The 8,225-nt window shown below is 50.1% G+C and overlaps 1 long non-coding RNA gene across 1 annotated transcript; it reads left to right on the top strand.

Moving 5' to 3' along the window:
• The first annotated feature begins 18 nt into the window (after positions 1-18).
• LOC144275722 (uncharacterized) lies at positions 19-5,982 on the top strand. The gene is made up of 3 exons (XR_013348087.1): positions 19-141; positions 3,987-4,762; positions 5,414-5,982. It is a non-coding gene; the product is annotated as an uncharacterized LOC144275722 (long non-coding RNA).
• The last annotated feature ends 2,243 nt before the right edge of the window (positions 5,983-8,225 follow it).

Here is an 8,225-nt window from a genome sequence, read left to right on the forward strand (position 1 = left end):
CGCCAGCCCATTCGCGCAGAAGTATTACGGAACCTGACGCGGTTGGGCGCTGGGCCTGCCCGCACTCCGTTCCCTGGGGTCCTCCAGGGCGGAGAGGCAGCGCCTTTTGCCGGGAGTGCGACCGGTTCACTTTCTCTGGGGGTGAGGTCGTGTTGCCTATTTATTCCCCGCTCGAGAACTGGGGACAGGAGCCATCCCGGGGGGAGAGTCTGAGCTAGTCACTCCCCTCAGTGCTGGGACATGGAGCCTTCCTGGGGGGTGGGGGGAGTGTCTGAGCTAGTCACTCCCCTCAGTGCTGGACATGGAGCCTTCCCGGGGGGGCGGGGGGGAGAGTCTGAGCTAGTCACTCCCCTCAGTGCTGGGACATGGAGCCTTCCCGGGGCGGGGGGGGGGGGGGGAGCGTCTGAGCTAGTCACTCCCCTCAGTGCTGGGACATGGAGCGTTCCCGGGGGGGGGGGGAGGGGAGCGTCTGAACTAGTCACTCCCCTCAGTGCTGGACATGGAGCCTGGCGGGGGCGGGGAGCGTCTGAGCTAGTCACTCCCCTCAGTGCTGGACATGGAGCCTTCCCGGGGCGGGGGGGGGGAGCTAGTCACTCCCCTCAGTGCTGGGACATGGAGCCTTCCCGGGGCGGGGGGGGGGGGGGGGAGCGTCTGAGCTAGTCACTCCCCTCAGTGTTGGGACATGGAGCCTTCCTGGGGGGTGGGGGGAGTGTCTGAGCTAGTCACTCCCCTCAGTGCTGGACATGGAGCCTTCCCGGGGGGGCGAGTCTGAGCTAGTCACTCCCCTCAGTGCTGGGACATGGAGCCTTCCCGGGGCGGGGGGAGGGGGGGAGCGTCTGAGCTAGTCACTCCCCTGAGTGCTGGGACATGGAGCGTTCCCGGGGGGGCGGAGGGGAGCGTCTGAACTAGTCACTCCCCTCAGTGCTGGACATGGAGCCTTCCCGAGGCGGGGGGGGGAGCGTCTGAGCTAGTCACTCCCCTCAGTGCTGGGACATGGAGCCTTCTCGGGGCGGGGGGGGGGGGGAGCGTCTGAGCTAGTCACTCCCCTCAGTGCTGGGACATGGAGCCTTCCCGGGGCGGGGGGGGGAGCTAGTCACTCCCCTCAGTGCTGGGACATGGAGCCTTCCCGGGGCGAGGGGAGCGTCTGAGCTAGTCACTCCCCTGAGTGCTGGGACATGGAGCGTTCCCGGGGGGGCGGAGGGGAGCGTCTGAACTAGTCACTCCCCTCAGTGCTGGACATGGAGCCTTCCCGGGGCGGGGGGGGGGGGAGCGTCTGAGCTAGTCACTCCCCTCAGTGCTGGGACATGGAGCCTTCCCGGGGCGGGGGGGGGTGGGGGGAGTGTCTGAGCTAGTCACTCCCCTCAGTGCTGGGACATGGAGCCTTCCCGGGGCGGGGGGGGTGGGGGGAGTGTCTGAGCTAGTCACTCCCCTCAGTGCTGGACATGGAGCCTTCCCGGGGGGGCGGGGGGGAGAGTCTGAGCTAGTCACTCCCCTCAGTGCTGGGACATGGAGCCTTCCTGGGGGTGGGGGGAGTGTCTGAGCTAGTCACTCCCCTCAGTGCTGGACATGGAGCCTTCCCGGGGGGGCGGGGGGGAGAGTCTGAGCTAGTCACTCCCGTCAGTGCTGGGACATGGAGCGTTCCCCGCGGGGGGGGGGAGCGTCTGAGCTAGTCACTCCCCTCAGTGCTGGGACATGGTGCTTTCTGGGTGCGTGTGACCTATTTATCCCAGGTAGGTGGAGGACTCGAGACTGCTCATTCTGAGATATTACATTTCCCCTGTAGTGCAAGAAAACTGCCTAGGGAGTAGAAGTAGGGTGGAGCCTGCACCCGGCCCCCTTCTTCGCAGCTCAGGGGGACAGTATGAGCCCGAGAAGCCACGCCCACCGCGTAAGGGGCTCCGCCCAGCACGGCTGCTTTGGGGGCGCGGTTCTCCTCTCCGTCTGCAAGGAATTACCTTCCCTGCCCGGTGCAACTGCCTTTGCGGCGGGATGTTGCTACGGGCTGATCGCCTCTCAGCTCTTCAGCATTTATATGTAATCGGAGTAAACAACGTATTAGGAAGGAGCAGAGAGAGTCTTGTACCTGATTCGAACCCTAAATGGTGGAGACAGAACAAAACTGGGCAGAATTCTGACCCGTCACACATCTGGTTTGTTTCTCTTAGTTCACTTGAGTTCTGCTGGCAGTGAAAGTCTGACTACGTGCTGGAAATCCCTCCTTCCAACTGGAAAGCTGTTTTGGGAAGTGTTAGCTGCAGTAGTTGGGAGTCTGTATGGAGGGAATGGCCTTGGTAGTATCAGGTAGACTGGGAAGCTCTTACAGTGTACGATCACTCTAAGAAAATGGGGGTAGACTCAGTGGAATGGGGAAATCTCAGGAAGTCTTTTAGTAGTGAATAGGGTGAACTCTGGGACCAGAGCCTACACATCAGCAGTTTGAAGGTGACATCCATTTTAAGGAGGGAGGATGTGTCTGAGTCTAATTTATGCATATCTTTTTCTGACATGTTGCAGTTTGTGAGCCCTGAGAGTAATAGAGCCAGTTTAATAATTTAGGGCTGAGATGCCTAGGAACATCAGAATTGGCATATGAGATTAGACCTATGGTCCATCTAGTTCAGCATCCTATCTCTGACTGGCCAGCACCCACATGCTTCAGAAGAAGATGCAAGAAACTCCACAGTAGGCAGATGTGGGATAATCTGCCCTTCTCCCATGAAAATCTCATCCAAATCCCTAAAACTGGTTTAAACCCAGAAGCATGAGGTTTTATATTCTGTCCAAAATTTTTGTTAGCATTAACTGTTAACCATATAAATGTCCAATCCTTTTTGAATCTTTCTAAAGTCTTGGTCTTAATGACGTCCTGTGACAATGAGTTCCACGGTCTAATTTTGTTTTTTTTAAGTGTAAGAGGTTTTCCTGGGTTTCCCTAGCCACATTTCCACCTTTCTCATTCTGCTTGTAGAGTGCCATGTAATTGGTTGGTTGCCACCTTCCCCAGAGGTGACAACATTTGAGTGGGGTCATGGGTAGATCTAGGACTCAGTCCTGTGAGCTCATGAGCTTCCTCAGTCAAAAGAAGTTGATAGTGAATGCTGGGTTTGGATATGTTTAGATATTTATTTAAAAATCTGGCGTGGTAAATGTAACTTTTGTTTCAAATCAACTTGGTTTTTGTCAATAGGCAGATGAGATATGGGATCTGTGGACAGAGAGATAACTGCACTCCTCACAGTTCCTGAGGTTGCTATTCTGTTGTCTCCCTCATTACCTGGAAATGCTGAATTTATAACAGAAGATGCTATTGGCATTTAAAATGGATGTGCCAATCCTGCAATGCATGTATCTCATTAGCTTGTTTTTATTACTTCTCCTTGCTCAAGAAATATCCAGTAGTAGCTTCTATGTGATTCTTCAGTCCAAAAAAAAAAGAAAAAAAAGAGGGAAACTCCCCTCCTCCCCAAATTTACCTGCAGAGTGATCTCCTTCCAGTGCTGGGGGAGAACATGAGAGAAACACACTTACAGGGACTGTGGAAAGGAGGGGCTACACATGCATGCACACAGCTTGTCTTTTTGTCTATAAAGGCCAGACTTTATCTGCCTTGGGGGAGGGGAAACAAGCTAGAGGCCCAATCCTGCAATCCTAACTTCAGTGGAACTACTGGGGTGAGGAGGATCACACCCTAATTTAACGCAACTATATTTCTATTCCCTCTATTACACACCCGGATATACATATTGAAGCCTTGAAAACCAACTGCTTTTCCCATTGCTGTTTCAGTTCCACAAAACTCGTGTCACTTCACAGGGATGTGCTACTTCTGAGGAATGTGTGTTTGTTTGTCGGAGGAGGGGCAGTTGATAAATATTATGTCTTTGGTATAATGATTCTGAAATTTTAGAATTCTCCTTTAATTACATTCCCTAGTACGTTTCAGAAAACTGACACTTACAGAGACATCTTTGATTTTTTCTTTAAAGACAACAAAGGAGATTAAAGAAACCAGAAGCTCAAGATTCTTTTAGGAAAGCCTGCAGGGGGACAAAAGAACATTCAAAACATCCAAACATGCTGAGACAAAATGCTAAATGGATGTCTCACTGTAACACCAAACACAATGTCAAAACCATCTGTCAGGGAGAAAACTTGTCACCTGTTGATATGACTTGTCCCTTCCCTCTTCTCTGTCTGAGCCCTGGTCTACACTACGAGTTTAGGTCAAATTTAGCAGTGTTAGATCGATTTAACCCTGCACCCATCCACACAACAAAGCCATTTTTGTCAACTTAATGGGCTCGTAAAATCGATTTCTGTACTCCTCCGCAACGAGGGGATTAGTGCTGAAATCGACATCACCGGGTCGAATTGCCAAAAAAATCTCCAAGGGCATGAAGGACAGAGGCTATCACAGAGACCCGCAGCAGTGCTGCGTGAAACTTAAGGAGCTTAGGCAAGCCTACCAAAAACCCCAAGAGGCAAACGCCCGCTCAGGGTCAGAGCCCCAGATATGCCACTTCTATGATGAGCTGCATGCAATGGGGGGGTGCCCCTACCACTGCCCCACCCCTCTACATGGACTCCTGCAAGGGGGGAGCCTCACACAACAGGGATGAGGATTTTGGGGAGGTTGAAGATAGCACACACCAGGCAAGCGGAGAAACCATTCTCCCCGACAGCCAGGAACTGTTTATCACCCTGGATCCAATACCCTCCCAACCCGGGCTCCTGGACCTTGAAGGCGGAGAAGGCATCTCTGGTGAGTGTACCTTTGTAAATATAATACACAGTTTAAAAGCAAGCATGTTGAATGATTACTTTGCCCTGAAGACTTGGGATGCACTGGCAGCCAGTACAGCTACTGGAAAAGTCTGTTTATGTGTCTGGGGATGGGGCGGAAATCCTCCAGGGACATCTCAATGAAGCTGTCCTGGAGGTACTTCCAAAGCCTTTGCAGAAGGTTTCTGGGGAGGGCAGCCTTATTGTGTCCTCCATGGTAGGACACTTTACCACGGCAGACCAATAGCACGTAGTCTGGAATCATTGCATAAAGCATGGCAGCGTGTGGTCCCGGTGTTTGCTGGTATTCAGGGAACATCCGTTCTTTATCTCTCTGTGTTATCCCCAGGAGAGTGATATCATTCATGGTCACCTGGTTGAAATAGGGGAATTTTATTCAGGGGACATTCAGAGGTGGCCGTTCCTGCTGGGCTGTTTGCCTGTGGCTGAAAAGAAATCATCCCTGCTGTTGCCACACGGTGGGGGGAGCAGTGACGCGATCATCCCAGAGAATTGTGTGTGAGGGGGGTTAGTTGGGTTTGTGCTGCACGTTAACCCGAAAACATAAGCCCCTACTTTTAAATGGCCAATGTGTTTTTCAGTTTTAATCTCCCTTTTTTTCCTCCCACAGCTGCAGATGTTTCAACACTGCGACTAGCATCTCCGTCCCAGAGGCTAGTGCAGATAAAAAGGTGAAAAAAAATGCACTCGCGATGAAATGTTCTCTGAGCTCATGCAGTCCACCCAAACTGAAAGAGCCCAGCAGAATGCATGGAGGCAGACAATGGCAGAGTCCAGGAAAGCACAAAATGAATGCAAGGACAGATGGCTGGAGCAACAGGAGAGGTGGCGGCAGCATGATGAAAGGAGGCAGGATGCAATGCTGAGGCTACTGGAGGATCAAACTGATATGCTCTGCCATATGGTTGAGGTGCAGGAAAGGCACAGACCGCCACTGCATACCCTGTGTAATCAACCACCTTCCTCCCCAAGTTCCATAGCCTCCTCACCCAGACGCCCAAGAATGTAGGGGGGACCTCCGGGCACCCGACCACTCCACCCCAGAGGACTGCCCAAGCAACTGAAGGCTGGCATTCAATAAGTTTTGAAGTGCAGTGTGGCCTTGTCCTTCCCTCCTCCCCCACCCCTCCCGGGCTACCCTGACAGTTATCCCCTTATTTGTGTGATGAATTAATAAAGAATGCATGAATTTGAAACAACAATGACTTTATTGCCTCTGCAAGCGGTGAAGGAAGTGGGGAGGGGAGGGCGGTTGGCTTACAGGGAAGTAGAGTGAACCAAGGGGGCAGGTTTTCATCAAGGAGAAACAAACAGAATTGTCACACCGTAGCCTGGTCAGCCATGAAACTGATTTTCAAAGCTTCTCTGATGTGCAGCGCACCCTGCTGCGCTCTTCTAACTGCCCTGGTGTCTGGCTGCGCGTAATCAGCTTTGTTCACTCAGATAAACTTTACTCCCTGTTACTTTGTTGAAACTACTCGCCTGAGTAAGGATTTTCAGGTTTAAGCCCTTGGACATCAATCCAGCCTTGCAGTATTTTTCACTATTCTCATTAACACGGCAGAGAGTAAAGAGCTAGTATTAAGTGACAGGTGGCTGTAATGTAATTGCCTTAGAGATGGAAGAGCTCCACCTAGGCCTGGAATAAATAGCCCTTATAGTGTATGTTTAAGGTACATGCAGAGACTGCACTCATTAATATAATGTTAATGACTGTAATTATAGTATTTTTCTTTCTGCTGTTGTCCTCAAAAAGATTTAATAGGGTACTAGAGCATTCTCCTTACATGCCACATCCAAGCACACTTAATTCCTCCTGAAGTGGACAGTGCAGTATCAGGAGCTGGGTTACTTGGTCTTATTTGGATGGGAAAGGATTCAGGACCTATAATTTTGTCAGTCTTATTTATTGTATTGAAACAGAGCAGCTTTGTTTCAGGAGGTTGACCTGTGGTTACAGAATAGGATTGGGAGCCATGGGTTCTCCTCCCAGTTTTGCTACTGGCTCTCTGTGTAACCTTGAGGAGAGTCACTTCACAACTTTGTGGCTCAGTTTCAACATCAATCAAATGGAGATAACAACTCTTCCCTACCTCACAGGGGTATTGGGTGGACTGATTAGTAACTTATAGTAAAGCTCTTTGAAAAAGGAAAGTATTACATAGGAGCTCAGTGCTATATAAAATATTTGTCTTTCCTATGAGGAGGAGGGAGCACCCAAAATACCTGTACAATTAAAATAGTGCTTATTAATAAAGATGACATTTGGGACTTGTTTGAGGGCTTCTCCTTCTCTGTCTGTGCCCCTAAAGTACCACATATCTATGCCATGAAAACTGTTAAAGATGCATCATAGATGCATGATGGAGTGTGGAATGTCATCTCCTTCCCCTCTTTCCTTCAGAGGTCTTGGACTGAGCCAATCAACCCTGCAATGTTGCCACACTTCTACTTCTAGACCCTCTGCAAAAACTTTTTGCAGACCAAGGTATCCTGATCAGACAGTAGAGGAAAAGCCAAGGAACATCTGACCTAAGTAGCATGTACCCATACAGCTCGTAAAGCCTGTGAAAAATTAGTACTATAAAATATGACGTAGAAATACTTGAGGAGGCACTTGCTCAGTTTTCATTCCCGATGGGGGAAAACTGTGGCAGGTGGAGGCCCAGTCACCACTGGAGAGTTGAGTACAATCATTCATCAATACCTAGCAGCTGCACAGCCAGGAGCTAATTGTGCTGCCACTGCTGAAAAAGTAGTGGGTCAAGGCATGAACACAGAACAGTAAGATCCTTTCTCTGTACCCCACCAGGAAAGGGTTGGGATGCTAATACAATGATTAGTGCTCATGTGACAGAATCATATGGCATGGAAAACAGCCTGTTCCTACTAACAGTTATGGTGATAAGAGTCCACCCCCAAGGAGGGAAAAAGCAGGGGATTTTTCCTTTAAATCATCCCTGACTGGGCCACCTTGCAGCTTCCTTCTTTCTATTTAACAGTATATTTCCATCTGCTCTTCCGTTAGGTCCCTCCTCAAACACACATATACTATTTCTGATACATTCCCTATTCCCACCCCAGCAGGCATGGGACAACAATTTGGGATAGAGATGGGACAAGAATGGAAGAGAAAATCACAGTCAAAATCTTGGGCTATGGAGCTTGAATAGCTTTGCAGGGAGCCCAGATAAGCCCTGCAAAATACACGCAGCAGGACCTCCTCTCAGGGGAAATCATTTTCTTTTCCCTGAACAGTCTCACTCTTAAGTAGCAATTCACTATGACCAAAACTGAAATTGGAAAACTGTGACATAGTGAGGAATTTGGGACTTTTCGTTCTACTGCGCTGCAAATAGAGTTTCACTGGGAGCAATTCCCACCATACTATGCATCAGTTTGTTCAAACAATTTATTTTCAC

The sequence above is a fragment of the Eretmochelys imbricata genome, chromosome 15 (genome assembly GCF_965152235.1).
Source record: "Eretmochelys imbricata isolate rEreImb1 chromosome 15, rEreImb1.hap1, whole genome shotgun sequence".
NCBI classification, from domain to species: domain Eukaryota; kingdom Metazoa; phylum Chordata; order Testudines; family Cheloniidae; genus Eretmochelys; species Eretmochelys imbricata.